General features: G+C 38.9%; 1 non-coding gene across 1 annotated transcript; it reads right to left on the bottom strand.

Annotated features, from left to right (window-relative positions):
* Positions 1–4,787: 4,787 nt before the first annotated feature.
* On the bottom strand, positions 4,788–4,907 carry LOC146001801 (U5 spliceosomal RNA). Its single transcript, XR_014443603.1, has one exon. It is a non-coding gene; the product is annotated as a U5 spliceosomal RNA (small nuclear RNA).
* Positions 4,908–19,049: the final 14,142 nt, after the last annotated feature.

Here is a 19,049-nt window from a genome sequence, read left to right on the forward strand (position 1 = left end):
ATAAAATCAACAAAAAAATCGTCAAAATATGCTACCACTGAGGTTAAATCCATAAAAAAAAAAAGGGCTCGTACCAATCAACATCCAACACATTTTAGGTTAAAGAACCTTAAAATACTGAAATATTAAAACAAACAGAATCCAATGTAGGTTAGTTCGGTGCGTAAATAAAAAAAAAAATGATAGGTTAAGTTATATCACTTAGGATCGTAAAAAAAATTAAAAAATCGTAAGAAAAAAAAGATAGGTTAAGTTATATCACTTAGGATCGTAAAAAAAATTAAAAAATCGTAAGAAAAAAAAAATAGGTTAAGTTATATCACGTAAGATCGTAAAAAAAAATTAAAAAATCGTAAGAAAAAAAAAGATAGGTTAAGTTATATCACGTAAGATCGTGGCATTCGTACCAAGTACGAGTGGGAAAAAAAATGAGATGTGGTGAAAATTGCACTGAAAAGTCGTCAAACGCTATAAAATCAACAAAAAAATCGCTAACACTGAGGTTAAATCCAAAAAAAAGAAGGGCTCGTACCAAGTACGGCGTAGAACCGGCCCAATTACACTACTCGTTCCATCCTTCTTGCTCTTTCTCTCCTTTTAACCAGGGTTGTTAGAGGTCCAGGAATTTTAAATAAATTCAATTCCGATCCAGGAAAGAAAATCAGCTTGAATTGAAATACAGTCCAGGAACCTTTTACCGGCTCAATTTAAATACACTCCAGGAATCCTTTTTCAGACTGAATTTAAATTCGGTCCATTAAATTTTTTTCCCGCTCAATTTAATTTCGGTCCAGGAATCTTCTTGCAATGAAACAATACGCAACTTGGACCGAATATAAATTGTGCGAGAAAAAAGGTTCCGGTTGTGCAGCGGAACTCAATAGAACCCATTAGAATTTATGGGTTCTCTCTGTCTCTGTCCGTGTATGTGCGGGGGTCTACCTCTGTACCTCTGTGTATTATATCCACCTGTAACTTTCAATTCACTTTCTTACAGTTACATGTACACTCACCGGCAATAAAAAATAGGACACCTATATCTTCCCGGCGATGGGTGCATTCTAATAGCAAGTTTTCTACCACCGCCGTAGAGTTAGGCAACACACATAACGCCTTACAGGGAAACGAGCATTTCAGAACATTTTACGCTTTTAGAAGCGATATCGGGCGGGGCCACGCAGAGGGTGTGCGTGACGATCAACCAATGGCAGGAGTGCAACGTTGTACAGTTAGGAGACTGCGGCGCGGAAGTTAAAAGCCGTGTTCTGTATTTTTCTTGCGCGCAAGACGTTTTCATAAAACTCGCCACTTTAAGGTTCATCATAAGATGGGGAAAGACATTTTGGACCTGACTGTCCAAATCCCATGAATTTCCGTCGCCTACAGCCGGAGTTATCGTTCCTTGAAGAAACAAGGGAAACATCACCTTTCATTTCCTTCCGCCTGTTTTTTTTTTTTTGCCACCGTGTTGACACAGCTGAGTTGTTGTGTCTAGGGAAAACTGTGGGTGTTAAATTCGCCTCGATATAAACAATGACCCTTCATTGTTCTGGGCGTTCTCGAACATTGAAAGTCTGGATCAGTTTGGGTTCAGCGTTTTCGTAGCAAGGCCGGGAGTTTGTGAACACCCTGTATAATCACAACAACAATCTACTATTTCTAAATAAAAAGAATTTGCAGCAAACAGTCACATTGAAATAGAAGTTTGCAAAGTATTGGCAAACTTGTTTCTGTGGAGTACTCTTTTGTTTGAGAACGAAATTTAACTCTTAGAAAACTTGGCAAGGCTTAATTAAAATGTACTGAATTGTGGATTTTTTGAAGAATGGGTAGTTGAATGAAATGGAAATCAAACTTGCAAAGGAAGTAAACGAAAAGCGAAAACGAGCTGGAAACAAAAAAAACACGTAGAAACAGTGACCCTAAGAGAAATACAATCGAAGGAAAATGTTGAAACAGTGACCCTAAGAGAAATACAATTGAAGGAAAATGTAGAAGCAGTGACCCTAAGAGAAATACAATTGAAGGAAAATATTGAAACAGTGACCATAAGCGAAATACAATCTAAGGAAAATGTAGAAACAGTTACCCTAAGGGAAATACAATCGAAGAAAAAGTAGAAACAGTGATCCTAAGGGAAATACAATCTAAGGGAAATATTGAAACAGTTACCCTAAGGGAATTACAATCTAAGGAAAATGTAGAGAGTGACCCTAAGAGAAATACAATCGAAGGAAAATGTAGAAACAGTTACCTAAGGGAAATACAATTGAAGGAAAAAGTAGAAACAGTGATCCTAAGGGAAATACAATCTAAGGAAAATGTAGAAACAGTTACCCTAAGGGAAATACAATCGAAGGAAAATGTAGAAGCAGTTACCCTAAGGGAAATACAATTGAAGGAAAAAGTAGAAACAGTGACTGTAAGGGAAATATAATCGAAGGGAATGTTAGAAGCGAAAGAAGTTTCTAGACTACAGATTTCTATCGTTGTAATGAGCTTAAGAGATCAACGAAGGACTTGGAGGATTGGTTGCTGTGGAAACAACCATGGATCTTTCTTTTTTCTGGAGGGGAGGGGAGGGGAGGGGGTAGACTTGAATTTGCGAACACAACATCACAAACGCCACACAGGTATGTCGTCTACGAGCGATAAGCATCATTCATTGCCAAATTCTATTCATAGGTCGCCAATCAACATTCCTATGAAAAATAAGACAAGCTCAGCAAGCGTTTTGAATATAAAAGACAGGCTCAGAGTTGTTGTTTTTTTGTGATGTTTCGGGCTTTGAAGGGATCTGAATATTTCAAATCCTCATGTCTGATAAATGAACTCGACATTTAAATCTCGCTACAAGATCGGATTTAGAGTTTACAACATATGGCGTACCCATGGAAGGGTTGGGGGGGATAACACCGTTGTTCTCAAGAAAACGGCTTTGAAAGATGTGGTGCAATACAAACGAGCATCGACAAACGTTTCTGGAGACGTTATTGCGCTAGGGTATACAGAAAAGAATTCAGTTTTCATTATCTTCAGAATGTGCATTTTTTTTATTAATAAGTAAACGAAAATTTGGTTATTTATTAAGAAAGCATGAATCTTAAAATCAGTGCCATCACCAGATGATTTACTTCCGGCTGAAAGGTCAATGGAATATTTTCGACTGGGCTCTGCTTAGGTTGTCATGGATACTAAGATTCACTTCACCTATTCACATCTTTCTTTCTTGAAATGTTCTCGTGGAACGCTAAAAAAATGTGAGACGTCTTATCTCTTTGTTTTGTAAAGAAAGTGGAGAATAGACAATAGTGACGGAAGGATCCCTATATTTCTAAATAGATGTAAATTTCAATTTTAGTAGTGGTTGTTGGCTCTTAAACAAGGACGTATTTAGGGGGTTCCAGGGGGCCCGGACCCCACCCCCCGAAAGATTTATCAAGTACTAAAATTAAATAATGAAAAATGTATTCGTTTAGCCGTTGTTATATAAATTCCTCTGAACTTTTTGTAAGACAAGGATCATATTGGGATCATACGGCTTTGAAGGACACGAAGGACATATTTAGGGGGATCCAGGGGTTGCATTTGTTGCATAATCAATGGTTATTAACTTCCTCTGAACTTTTTAGAAGGCAAAGATTATATTGGGATCATACGGTTTTGATTTGATTGATTGATTGATTTGGTGCTTTAGACCACTTTATGCACTGTAAGGCTAATCGGGACTGGACCTACAGTTTAAAGTTCGATCCGAACCACTATGTGCCTCCACCGGGTATCGAACCCGGGACAATATGACTTTGAATGACATTACATAGATGATTTATGTACATTATTACTAAAATAATATGCATAAAATTTTAATCAGAAACTTACTTTTCTCCAACATGTAACATGATTTTTGTTATTCGATAAATATTCAATTATTCATCTATTTGACATTAATTTCATTGCCAGGGCACTTGTTTTTTATGTAAGTTATTCCGATCTTAACTACAGGTAAGCTACGTAATGAATATGCGCTGTTATATATCTATTCTTATACAGTATTTTGACTTAATCGTGTGATAATAATATAATTTTAATTTATGTATTGTAATTAGTATTAATTTGATTTAATATAATTACTTTAATTTAAACATTATTATAATATTATTATAATTATTATTATTATTATTATTATTATTCCTGAGACACTTGGTTCGGACCTCCCCCCGGGACATATTTCTATATACGTGCCTGCTCTTAAAATATGCAATAAGTTTATACTTATGATTCATATCGTATGAGCTGAAGTATCTGTCTATATACTGTACATGTAGGGTCTTTGCGCTAATTGAAAGAAAAACTTTAAAAAAGCTGAGCTATTTTTTCCTAAAGTGCATATTTATCTACATATTTTGCACTTTTTAGTGCATATTTTACGTAATTTAAGTGCATAACTATCCGTCTCCTATTATCACCATGTATTGACATCCAGGTTCGAACTTGGGAGGACCGACATCAGTGACGGAGTGGTTAGCACAGCGCGCTGCGATGTCAGGGGTGCCGGATTCGAATCACGGCCTGGGCGTTCCTTGTGAATGTCCCTTCATCAGTTCCATCATATTAGCACTTATCCTCATCTTCATCTTCGCGATTAGCCAAAGTGGCAGAAAATCGAGGTCAAATCAACCAAATTGATCAAACTTGAGACAAGCAAAATGCTAAGTGGTGCTGCATGTTTCGAGTTTCCGATACTTTACATATTACCACTTAAAAATCTGTTTTTAATTTTAATTATTAGGCTCAGTATACACAAAGCCTTTCAAAAAATGAGCCACAAACTCTTTAACGTCCCCCCTTCACGGTAATCTTTAGGAGAAGACAAAAGATTTATCCGAGTGAAGGGAGAACCGGAGTCGACCAGAAACTCCTACCATCTTGTGATGAACAATATGTGTAAAGAAATGATTACCAGTGCTGTGGAGAAATAGCATAATAATAAATTGTTGTCAAAGAAATTAACACAGTACTTTGAGGTATCAAATTAATCTTTTAAGTCCAATTAATTCTAAAGAATACTACTCTGCTTATGCCTTGATTTGTTATATTTTAAAAATTAATTTTATAGCATCACAACTGACATCTAGCGACAGTACTGTGCATTTACGTTACTAGGTATAAAGCTTCAATTTGAGATAAAAAAAAACACTCAGGCGAGGGTGTGGGGGGGGGGGGGACTCCAACTGCAAAATGTTTCATATTACATAGTAGAACATCTTGTCCTTGCAATTATAATTGTATTATTGTTATTTTCAAAGAGCATTACTCTTTTATAATTAAAAGTACACATAAACGAGCATTAGACAATTTTCACTACTCATCCACTTAAATAATCACCTAATTAATGATTTACTTATTATTAAGACCTATTATGCTCTTATATATTTTGAGTAACATTTAAATATTTATAGAAATGTTAATAATACTGAAATATTTGTAAATTTTTGATGACGTCATTCAAGTACGCTTAGCAATCTTAAACAAATCATTGCGTCATAATCGCTCTTAAAAATATTATGTATTCACATGTATGTAATTTAATAATGGAAGTAAAATAATAACTCGTGGCGCAACAGCTCTTGAGGGTCAAGACAGCCAACCTCACTCCCACATGCCTCAGCAGAGATGCACGACCATCCAACCAGTAACGGAGTGACGTGTGGTCAGCATGACGAACACCCCTTACTTTGAATAATTCCCGGCAGGTATCGACTGCAATCTGCGTAAAAAATATCGAGCCTGTGCTCCATGGTAGGAAAAAAGTCAATTATAGCTCATTGGAAAGTCAGAAGTATGTGCTTTTAGACAAAAGCAAGACAAAATGATTTTAACTCCGTCTGTTCTCTATTCAGGCAAAAATGTTGGTAAAAGTGTAGTGTTTTTGCATAAGCCGAATTCAATTGTGTGCAGCTTCTTGTAAAACCGTCGTAAAAATATGATTTTTTTTGTGACTGAAGCTTGTTTATGTGGAAATATCTCGGCCATATATAATGTTGCTATTATATGTAGAACAGCCACAATTAATGCTTAGTTACAATGTTGCAATCTCAGTAACGGCCAGCCCTATTGTCATGCAATGCATATCAAAATGATAGTCATGTAGTACGATTTTACAAGCAGATAAAGAGAGGACTCAATATTTTTGAAGCGGGTAAAAGTTTTCTGAGCGTAAAGTGTACTTAAAACCAGGATTGTTAAAGGTTCTATAAATTCTAATGGGTTCTGCAACAAGGCCGGAACCTTTTTTCTTGCACAATTTCAATTCGGTCCAAGGTGCGTATTGTTTCATTGCAATACGAAACTTGGATCCCATTTAAACTGGCCAGAAAAGAAAATGTTGCTGGACCTTATTTATATTGATTCGGAAAAAAAAAGGTTCCTGAACCGTATTTAAATTGATCCGGGGAAAAAAGGTTTCTGGGTCTTATTTCAATTGATTCGGGAAAAAAAAAGGTTCCTGAACCGTATTTAAATTGATTCGGGAAAAAAAGGTTCCTGGACCGTATTTAAATTGATTCGGGAAAAAAAGGTTTCTGGATCTTATTTCAATTGATTCGGGAAAAAAAAGGTTCCTGAACCGTATTTAAATTGATTCGGGAAAAAAAGGTTTCTGGACCTTATTTAAATTGATTCGGGAAAAAAAGGTTTCTGGACCTTATTTAAATTGATTCGGAAAAAAAAAGGTTCCTGGACCGTATTTAAATTGATTCGGGAAAAAAAGGTTCCTGGACCTTATTTAAATTGATTCGGGAAAAAAAGGTTCCTGGACCGTATTTAAATTGATTCGGGAAAAAAAGGTTTCTGAACCGTATTTAAATTGATTCGGGAAAAAAGGTTCCTGAACCGTATTTAAATTGATTCGGGAAAAAAAGGTTTCTGAACCGTATTTAAATTGATTCGGGAAAAAAAGGTTCCTGGACCTTATTTAAATTGATTCGGGAAAAAAAGGTTCCTGGACCTTATTTAAATTGATTCCGGAAAAAAAGGTTCCTGGACCGTATTTAAATTGATTCGGGAAAGAAAGGTTCCTGGACCGTATTTAAATTGATTCGGGAAAAAAGGTTTCTGGACCTTATTTAAATTGATTTTGGAAAAAAAGGTTTCTGGACCTTATTTAAATTGATTCGGGAAAAAAAGGTTCCTGGACCGTATTTAAATTGATTCGGGAAAAAAAGTTTCTGGACCTTTTTTAAATTGATTCGGGAAAAAAGTTTCTGGACCGTATTTAAATTGATCCGAAGAAAAGGTTCCTGGATCAAATTGAAATGCTTTACATATAAAAAAGGTTCTTTACGGTCCCGAATCCATTTACGCTTGCTGGTTTTCTCTCCTGGACCGGAATTGAAATTATTGAAAATTCCAGGACTTAAACTAAGTTTGGCGTCCAACCATAGTACTGAATGCTACCGCCTGTGACAATCGTTTCACATAAATCCAACTCGTTGCAGCTTCGTTGTATTATACAAGGCATTGTCGACAAGTTACGCTTATACTGTGTACTTTCCCAATAGCTTTTCCTGTCCATTGTCGATCGGCTTCTGTGAAACTGTGCTTCACAGCCGCTGCCGTCCATATTCCAAGGCACGACTACGCCACACCAGGGGTAGTATATCTTGCGTTTTGAATACCTCTTGTCACTTCTTTATCTTCCTTTAAGCTTTGGAGAAACCGCAAGTCTGGATACGTTCGATGTTAAGAGGGTGTTGAACAGCGGCGTAGTGCCCACGTAAGGCTTGTAAGTCCACCTTACAAGTTGAAATTATTGAAGAAAACTTATTTAATTCCCGTATTTATCGCTTCAACGCACATAGCAATATCAGACAGCAAGTAGAACTTTTAACGAAACAATTGAGGACTTGTTTTGATTCGAGTTGTTTCTCTGTAAGGCTTCTTGAGAGGACTTACTTACTGGTTGGTGAATGGAAGAAATGATTTGGACTCGCCCATAGCGGGTGTGTTTGCTCGCGTAGTATCTTCTCAACCAATGACAGGGCGCCCCGATTCTCAGGCACTGTAAGCAAACTGTAAGACGCATTACAGTGGGTGCTAACTGGCGAGAATTTCTGTCCCCGCTGCGTCTGACTCATGTTTGCCACGGTCCGAAGAGAACCAAGAAAATCGACTCCCGTGTTGTTTCAACAATGCTTGACGGGAGGTGTAGCTAACAAAACGGGTGTCGTGTAAACTAACTATTAAGTTAACAAAGAGATGGTATAATGTTGGATATTACCTTCATTAGAAGCAGCGAAGTTAAAGATAAAAGAGGAATATCTGGCAATCCTAGATCCGTCAGCGCCCGCAAAGTTAGGCGCGTGCATCCCAGTTTCCCTAATGTTAAAAGCATACGCGTAATACTTAGCGTTGTGATTTACAGATATATATATTTTTTTACCTTTTCCTTTCACTAAGTTGCTTGATATGCTTTTCAAAATGTGCGCAAATATCGTAACCATGATAATGAGTAATATTCTCGAATGCATTTGCAAATTGTATCCTACGCATTTCGCACAAATGTTTTTTTAGTGAAAGAAAAATAATAAGAAGAATAAAAATATCACATGACCTTTCCAGAAGAAGGGTTTGTGTCCTTAACTAAGCTGAATGCGAAATTTGTCGGATCGAGTTACAGAATAAATGAGAATTTTCATTAAGTAATACATATGCTAATATTGTTAACATAGTGTGTGTGCATTTTGTGTTTGAAATTGAGTATGCCCATACATGACTTAGATTCAAATAGATTCTATTTAGTTAAAATATCTTTGGGTTTTCTTTATCCAATATTCAGGTCAGGTTTATCTAAGGAAGTCTTACACCTTTCATACAATCACGCTACGCCACTGGTGTTGAACCCGGGTTATCTCTGCATGGCAACCAGACAGTGGCTGGATGATGGTCTGCAAATCTCGTGCGTGTAAGTTCTCCATGGATATTCTTAAAAGAGGTTATACCATACAGAAGCGAATCTAGATGTCCGTGATTAGTTGGAATTTCTCGGTGAATCATCGAAGTAATGTTGTGTTCATTGGTGTCGGCTTTCTTGTAGAACAGCGTAACTGGACAGGAGCAGAATTTATTAGAATGTGATCCACCGTATTTTAAGAGTCAGGGGAACAGGAGCATTCTTTATTTGAGGAGTAGAAATGCACACACACACATACACGTAACCAGCGGGGGGGGGGGGGGGGGTCCGGCCCCTCCCTGCCACCGACTCCTCGGGTATCGTCCAACTCAGCAATGATTACGAGTCGACTCGTCGCTACCTCCAAAGACGAATTCAAAGAATTAGAAAACTGGAAAATGACTTCTCTTTACTCTTTGTCTAGCTTAAGCCCACCAGTTTTGACTTGTAGGAATTCTCCAGTTACAAGATCAAGTGCATCTCTTTGTGCCAAGACAACGCGTGGTCCCGCATTCGGCATTCTTCGACATATGTGCCTATTCAAGAACTGAGCAGTCTTGGGTTCGAGAATACTTTGCCCATTTCCTTCAGTCTTTGTTGACTAATCTCTCTTTAGGGACACGGGCAGACAAACAGGTCGTTGGCCATTCCAAAAGGTGCAGGCTTAATTCTTGAAATTTCAAGTTCTTGGCATGCGAGCAGGTATATTTTGGCAAATGGGGAGAGAATCGTTTTGTTTGCATTCATCGCCAATAGCAGACATTTATCGAAAATAGGCCTATACGGTATATCGAAAAGACGCCAGTCATCATTGTGTATGACGTCAGCCATTATCGAGGGACTGTAGAGGTGAAGATGGTAGAGAAGGAGAAAATGAAACTTTGTAAAGAGGGAACGTTGGTCATGACGCCAGAGCCTCGTTAGTCTGTACGTACAATGCAGTCCAGGGCGTACTAAATGGAAGAGAGATTGATATTTGGGTGTCTTAAGAAAGGTTTACCCCCATGCGCTCCAAGGCGAAGACAAGACGCGAGGCTGAACAAAAATTACACGACAGACAAAACAGTACGTTAGTGTTCGTAGACAGAACAAAGGACAGGCTCCAGACAGTGTGTAGGAAAGGGTTGATGTGGGAAACAGAGGGGAGAGAGGAGATAGAAACAATGTAGCAAGATTAGATACGACGTGGCGCGGCATAATGGTTGATAATTACTATCCCTGCAAGCGTGGTTGTTGTATCACCCCTCTCCACTTTACCATGCACTGGAAAAAAGATGGCAGATTGCAATTTCCGGTTGCTTTCCCGGAAACCACTTTGGGCCCAACGCTTCGATACGATTCTCGGAAAGTTGTGATTTATTGGTAGTTTGACATGAGACAGCCCTTTGCTGATTTGTCCGCTTCGTAGTACACGCTGTGACAGACAATGGGCGTAATGGTGTTTATGCATGCATCAGCAGTATTGGATGCTTCTTTTGGTTCCTCGGGGTGCAGATGGTGCATTGGAGGGTTCTTGTACTTAGAACCACCGTGTGGGCCGTGAATGCATTATGTAAAACCTGTCGCAGGGGACTGCATGTGTGGATTATGTGTGACGGAGAAAATTAAAGGGTGTGTTCCTCGTCTGCTGGTGCAAGCGACTGTCAATAGGGTGCGTTTAGAGAGTATCTCATGTTGAAGCCTTTAGGGCATGGGCAAGGTTATCATAAGTTAAAAAGTGAAAAAGCGGTCATTTTAAGACATTTTAAACTTTAAATATCCCACTATGTAAAGTGTAATATTATCACATTTTATTAATTAAATTGTTTACATTATTCAGTATTGCATTTATTAGTATTATGGAAAGCCTGCATCACCGATAGCGTAATGATATTACCGAATCTCTCCGAAACCGATACCAATACGCATTGCTTGCATTGCAGAATTATTTCTCTTGTACTCTACGGTTATACAAGCATAGAAACGGTTTTTCGTTGTGACGTTTCAGCAGAACACACGCTCCCTCCATCAGATATTTATTTTTAGTTTGATTAAAGATACAGTTATAACAATGCTTACATTTTTTTAACAAAAAAGAATCAGTTATACAATGGGTGTTGTCAATGTTCCATTGTTAAGTTGCTATATTATAACAATGTAACATTGACATTGTATAACTGATTCTTTTTGGTTAAAAAATTGTTAACCATTGTTATAACTGTATCTTTAATCAAACTAAAAATTAATGTCTGATGAAGGGAGCGTGTGTTCTCCTGAAACGTCACAACGAAAAACTGTGATTTTATGCTTGTAATAACCGTAGACTACAAGAAAAACAAGTTAAAAGTTGTTCTAAATATTGATTTGATTTGAGTTAGTGTCTTTAAGTCCACTTTATGCACAGTAAGGCTAATCGGGACTGGACCTATAGTTTAAAGTGGGATCCGAACCACTATGTGCCTCCATCGAGAATCGAACCCAGGACCTCTTGATTATAAATATTGATTTGAAGTGGGTGAGTAGAGTAATCCTCCCCATTTATAAGCATTAATTTACCAGTTTATCTTAAAATAATAAAAATTTAATCCGAATATAAAAACACCTCTTAGGAAATCACAAAATATAGTTGAATTATGGAATGGAATGACCAAGAAACTCGAAGCTCTGCCAAGTCTCGTTTCGTCTCCATAGCATCCCCACTTTCCCCCTCTTCTCTTTCCAGTTGTCTTTCTTTATTTTCCTCCTTCTCCTGGCTTTCTCTTTTCCTCTCTGCCTCGATTTGTCTCTGGTGCTGTATCCAGCAGCAGCATACATGCAGTTAATAGTTTCTGAACAAACGCCTCTTCTTCTCTTTAGCACTTTCGTCGTGAAAGCTGAGCTGGGAATTTCCCATAAGCCTTCATTTTGTACGATTCAGAGCCAAGTGCCAGTGTTTGCGTCCGTTGCTATGGACAGTTCCGATAATACGGTCCCTCCTTAACCAACATGAATTACGATCGGCCCCGGACACCGCCCCTCCCACTTCATATTCGCTTGATCTTGAGCCTTTAATTGCTGGACCCTCCCCGCGGTTCCTCAAACTATTCTGCTTCTTTGAAGACAGGATACTGGGAAGTGTATTTTGCATTACGTCATCAGCTTCTTCCGCAGCGAATGTTTTCGGGCAGTTGTTTGGAATTGCAACCAAATGGGTTCGGGAGAGAGATCCATGCATGTAGACAAAGGCAGTTTTCTTTGATCTTCAAAGTATTAATTAATAAAAAAGAAGTGTTTGTTGTGATTTTTATGCTTAAATTTCGGTTAGCTCCGAAACTTCGAAATTTTGAGAAAAGTTGTTTATTTTGATGTCCTGTATATGTTTCTGTGGTCCCCGGGCGCCATTTTAATGACACCCTGTATATAAAATAAACGGAAGTAGAGTAAACGGAGAGGCATGCTGGGACGCTATAAAGAATCAGCTGTGTGATAGACTCCTTATTGTTGACGTGCCCCTTTTAGAAGAGACTCCTGCGTAATTTTCCGTCTCTCTGCATGCAAAGTTACTGTGCGCATGATCGTAAACAGAAGAAATAATTCGAATTTGGAATCTTAGGTAATATGGAGCTAAAATGTTCTCACACAGAACTCAATTACTTTATGAAATTTTGATCATACAAATAATAAGTTGTTCCGAAATGAAATAATCATGAAAGTTATACATTGGGCCTAGGGGGCCCCAAGCGAAATTTTAGAGGGGCCGAGCCTCCTGGGACACCCTCGTTTCGGCGCCCCTGATTGTACATGTCGAAGTAGTGTCATGGGTGAAGTAGAATTATCCACCGTAAATTTAATCTTTTTGATTATGACTCATTCTCCGGGAATGTATCAACACTAGGCATGCCCAGGCACTTGACGACCCCTTGAGTGAGAATCACAGAGAGAGGTAACTTAATTCTCTCCTGCTTCCCCACTCTCAAATCGGTACAACTAGACTGGAGAGATATATCAGCTAACATATTCTCTAGTTTCACTATATCACAACCTGTCTTTAAGGGGCAAAGTCGGTTAGCTTGTAAAACTAAGGTTTGTGATCATCCGTTGAAGGATTGAAAAAGAAACCAAAGGAATAACAATGCAGGTTGTTCAGTTCCGAAGAGGCAGAGGAACGATCAACTTGGTAAGAACATTTTAAGTGCGATCTAATATCGTCAAGAATTACTTAAAATGCCATCCAAACCATCTCAAGAAGAAAATCCAGAAGTAGACGAGATGTTAAAATCTTTAAAAGTTCCAAAAATAATAGTAGCCTTACCAAAAGTTAAACGTGTGAAAGCAGAAGAAAATCCGACATTTCAAGTAGCCGTACAACTACCTTGAAATAAAGAGACTCGTTTTGAACGTAACAAATGACATGACATCATATAATCAAATGAAAGAGACGGGAGCAGAACTCGAAAACACTTTCCACATATATTTTCATTATATTACATTCTAAACCAAATATACTATTTGCAACAGCGTTCGGTTAACAATTTGTATTCAAATTTTCTTCCACACTCGGGTAACTTTGCATGTGTTTTACAAACACAAGTATAACATTGCTCCAATTGGCCATGGTTTCTCCCAACCTAAAACTGTTTGTGCTAGTTCTTCCAGCATTCAATCCATCAAAATCATCAGCGCCATCTCTTGCTCTACTTTTTATTTACAAGCTCTTTGGAGTGCACTTAAGTGATCAGAGAACATTGTGTCACAAAACTCCTTTACTTCGTCCCAGTGGAGCAAGCGAACGAAAACAAGTTTCTGCGCAAGTAGTGACGCGAGACGGCTCCACCAATGGACACGTGAGAGAGATTGGGATTGCGTGGAGGGGAGGGGAAACGACTGCAGTTTGCAGCAGCGTGTACTGCTTCGCTTTGGCTACTCAATTTTTCGCTTTGTCTGCCGCTATACGCGGCCGGCCTTGCTCCAGAGATAAAGGGATTGGTCGAAAAGGATGACATGAATTATTTAAGTTGTACAGTGTACAGAATGAGGCACAGATAATTTTGGAAGACAGACCTACAAAATATTTTCTACAGAGATTTGTATTATATTATTTCGTCAAAGCAATTACTATATGTAATAGCTTTGGGTTAACAATTTGTGTTCTAATTATATTCCACACTCAGATGACTTTATTTTACGAACAAAAATAAAGTATTGTTTCAAATTATTAATGGTTTTCTTCTTCTATCTGATATGGTCCATCCTAGTTCTTCCAGCATTCAATTGATTGCAATCATCAGCGCCATCTCTTGAGCTACTTTTCATTTACAAGCTCTTTGAAGTGTATTTAAGAGTATTGTGCCACCGAACTCCAAGGATCCAGAACCAGGTGTGGAGATCGGACTTCGACCAAATTCCGATGGACGTTGGCACGCCTTTTCTCGGTTTTGTACCCGTAGCCTCAGCATGAATAATTCAGAGACCGAACACGTTTCACAGGTTGAGGTCAAGATCAAGTGGTTTGTTGAATCGACAGGAAACAACGGATGCAGAAAAGGAGGTGGGGGGGGGGGGGGTGAGAAGAGCGACAACCGGCTCATAAAGAAACCAAGTTAACGAGGTGTAACGTCGGGAACAAGCAGAGGAAAAGTCTCCGGCTCTCCTAGCTGAGTTTCCTCAAAGTATGTGAAGCCGATTCTATTGTGGACAGCCGGCAATACTTTCGCTGTGAGGATAGGATAAGGCACGACTTTCTGAGAGTGTAAGTGGCACTTTCATGAACTACACTCCGGTGGTATTTGCTCAGCCTTTGAAGATATGTGAGCCGAGAATGGCGGTTTCACGACGACATATATGGATAGTCGAACATTTTAGGGAAAGGTTTACCGGGTCCAAACTCTTCCCGTTGGTTCAGTAAATATTTTGCGCGCCCACACACACTACACATATGTAGGTGCTTTAAAATAAAAGTCTAACCAATGGCGGTGATTTTGGGGGCGTGGGGGGCAGTTGCTTCCTCACTTTATGCCACTTTCGTCCTCACACTATGGCCTCTTAATGGTAAACCTTGTCTACCAAGAGAAAGTAAGCTGCCCCCCACCACGTTGTGGCACACAATCACCGCTACTGAGTCCAACCAAAATTATTATTGTTATTGGCAATACAATAATTAATGTACATGAAACCAATACTGCATCCACATTGTTTGGAGGTGTACTGTTTGTACATTAAGACTGTTTATTAACAATTATCTTAAAAGCTAAGCAAAAAGGCTATACTGCAATATGCCGTGAAGGCACATGGGGTGGGGGGATGTGGAGATAGGGTCCCCACTAGAGTGCTGGAGGAAGAGGATTTCGTTCGAGCGCCAAATAGTTCGCATGCGGAAGTTAAAAGTCGTGTTCTGTATTTTTCTTGCGCGCAAGTAGTTTTCATAAAACTCACCACTTTAAGGTTCATCATAAGATGGGGAAAGACATTTTGAACCTGACTGTCCAAGTCCCATAAATTTCCGTCGCCTACAGCCGGAGTTATCGTTCCTTGAAGAAACAAGGGAAACATCACCTTTCATTTCCTTCCGCCTGATTTCTTCGTTGCCACCGTGTTGACGCAGCTGAGTTGTTGTGTCTAGGGAAAACTGTGGGTGTTAGATTCGTCTCGATATAAACAATGACCCTTCATTGTTCTGGGCGTTCTCGAACATTGAAAGTCTGGGTCACTTTGAGTTCAGCGTTTTCGTAGCAAAGCTGATGTAAAATTATTCGCTTACACTGGTCTACATATGAAATATATTTTTCTGCTGACTTAGATATTTTAACTGATTCTATATAATTTGAGGTCGCTGATTCCAAATATGTAGTCAGAAAAAGTGTATCACGTCACAATTTTTCACAAATCACATTTGAAAATTTTCACAATATTATAATACTGGGCTAAACTCCAACAATTTTCCATATAGATATCTGTACATAATGAAATTTCTTTTTCTGCTGACTTAGATATTTTAACTGATTCTATATAATTTGAGGTCGCTGATTCCAAATATGTAGTCAGAAAAAGTGTATCACGTCACAATTTTTCACAAATCACATTTGAAAATTTTCACAATATTATAATACTGGCCTAAACTCCAACAATTTTCCATATAGATATCTGCATATAATGAAATTATAAGACTACAAACATAGGTGGCGTAGCTGATAACAGGTATTAAGTTGCATTGTTTCACAAGTCACATTTCCAAATTTTCAGAAAATTATATCCGGCTACATTCCAACAGCACTTGCAAAGAGATTGCGTCGTAGTCAGATGTCCATGCAGAGTATCACATCACGTTGTTTACAAACATACGTTTCTATTTTCTCAATAGAGAGTCCTTAATGGACAAAAAGTTTTAGGCAATTCCGGCAAATTGATCAATTTGTTTCACGAGCACATACAGTCAACACCTGATGCCTGTACTTATGCTAAACTTAACATACACCACAGAATAGCACAACATGCATACCTACTTAGGCAAAAAAAAAATGTTTCTTTGATTTTCTGGAGTAGGTGGACTCAGGAACGTCACTCTGCAAGCACCAGCAATAGTCGGCCATCATGTTTTCATTCCATCTCCCCTGATATCGGTGCTCCATGGTTTTTATGTCTTGGTGGAAGCGTTCGCCCTGTTCTTCACTTACGGCACCAAGATTGGACGGAAATACATCTAAGTGGCTGTGCAGGAAGTGAAGCTTGACACTCATCTTTACTCCTAACTTTTGAAACGTCACCAACAAATTTTCAACTAGAACCTCGTAGTTGTGCGCCCTGAAGTTTCCAAGAAAGTTTGTAATGACATCAGAAAAGGCACACCATGCATCTTTCTCTGTGCGGTTCATTGTTTGTAAGAATTCTTCATCTTTCATTATGATCCTTATCTGAGGACCATCAAAAATACCTGCTTTTACTTTCTCATGCGTCAATGCAGGAAATTTTGAGCAAATGTATTTAAAGCAAGCCCCAAGCCCCATTCTTATCCAGAGCTTTTACATACTGCTTCATTAATCCCAACTTAATGTGCAGTGGAGGAAGTAACACTTTCTTAGGATCAACAAGCGACTTGTTCTGGATGTTTTTCGCCCCGACTTCAAAGTTTTTCCTGGATGGCCACAGTCTTCGTACCCAATGTTCGTTCCTTACTCGACTGTCCCATAAACACAAAAAGCATGGATATTTCGTGAAACCTGCTTGTTGACCAAGTAACATTGAAATGACCTTGAGATCTCCGCACACAAGCCAACTGTCATTTGCATACTTTATCTTTGATTTTCAACTGATGTATCTACCCTCCCTCCTGCTTCCCAAACCCACCCCATCCCAATAGAGTTCAACATGTTTTTTATATCCCTCGCCCAGTTCCGTGTATTTTCTTCTCTTACTTGCATTATCAGACATTGACCCTTAAGTGTCGTGTTACCCTCCCTTGCTAGCTGAAGCCAATACTTTAAAGTTCTCATCCTAGCTTGTACTGTCTCTTTGCTTAGACCTAATTCTTTAAGTACCCCACAATTGGCAGTACTTCTACTTACACACAACACTTTTTTGTAGTATTCTGTTTGAATGCTTGCGACTGTGCTCCCTCCTCTTGCCCCCCACAGTTCAACCCCATAGTTCAAAGTTCCTGTTATTATTGACTTGTACAAACCCTGAATCACTGAGAACGGCATTTGCGGTACTTTACTTATGGTACGTATTACTTGGTCTATTGCGAGCTTTGCTTTGCTTTTTCGTGTCTGCATATGTTGCGTCCAACTTCCAGTCATAGATAATGTTACTCCTAAGTACGTGAAACGCTTGACAGGCTCAATTACTTCCCCCCCGTAATTCCATTTTTCTTGTTTGCTGAAAGTATACCCATTTTTGAAAGCCATGATTTTAGTTTTTTTAATGTTAACTGTCATTTTGTATTTTTGGCACCCCTCGTATATGCTATTTAGTCCCCTTTGTAGCCCCTCTATTGTCTCCGACATGATGACTATATCGTCCGCATACAAGAGTACAGGTATCTCTTGCTCCCCTATAGATGGGGTTGCGCCCTGCTCCCATGATACTTCGTTCGCCACCCAATCAATGAAGAGAGAGAATAAAATTGGCGACAGGATACATCCTTGTTTTAACCCGGAATGCGAGGGTTGTAATGATGATACTCTGTGGCCATCGCATCTCACACAAAATTGTACGTTTTCATAAATAGCTTGTAGCGCCCTTATCATGCGCGCCGACATTCCTTTTTCTTGCAGTTTCCCCCACAAAATACCCCTGTGAACTTTGTCAAACGCCTTCTCGTAATCAATGAAGCACGCGTACAACTTTTTTCGTTTCTCTTTAATTCGCTCAAGTACTAATGTGTGCAATATGAATATATTATCTAGGGTACTATGCCCTTTCCTGAATCCTGCTTGTAAAGGGGAAATTTTATCAAATATTTCTGACCACTTTTGTATTCTACGGTTTAAAATATGCGTATATATTTTGCTCCATATTGGAAGCAAAGAGATACCCCTAAAATTGCCCGCGTCGCTCCTATCCCCCTTGCCTTTATATATAGGGCAAATTATTGATGTGGCCCAGTCCTTCGGGAAATGTCCCTCTTTGAAAATCTTATCTAGTAGTCTACGGATATTTTCTAACATATTAATGTCTTCCCCAATTGCTTTAAAGAAGTCCGTTCCGATATTATCCAATCCAGCCGCTTTCCCTTTTTTCAATTTCCCAATCGCCATTCTTAGCTCATCCACTCGTATACCCTCATCAAGTATCGGTATGTAGTCCCCTAGGAAGTAACGTTCCCGTGCAATTTCTGTTCGAGATGTCTCCCCCTCCCCTCCAAGTAAAGAACGACAGTGAGATTCCCAAATATGTGGCTCAATATGCACCCAGTTGTTTTTCTGACCCCTCAATGTGCGTAGAACTCCCCATAATGCCGAAATATTCCTCTCCGAGATTGCCTTTCTAATTTCTTCGAATTTTTCAACTTGCCATTTTTCTTTTTCTTGCTCTAAAATGTTGTTATACGCTCTTCTGACCATGAGGTAGTTATTTCTGCCCTCTTCGCTATTTGTGTTTCTGTAGAGTTTCAAAGCTCGGTCCAGCCTTTTCTTCATTATTTTGC

Source organism: Lepisma saccharinum, chromosome 17 (assembly GCF_977018435.1).
Source record: "Lepisma saccharinum chromosome 17, izLepSacc3.1, whole genome shotgun sequence".
Taxonomy (NCBI): Eukaryota; Metazoa; Arthropoda; class Insecta; order Zygentoma; family Lepismatidae; genus Lepisma; species Lepisma saccharinum.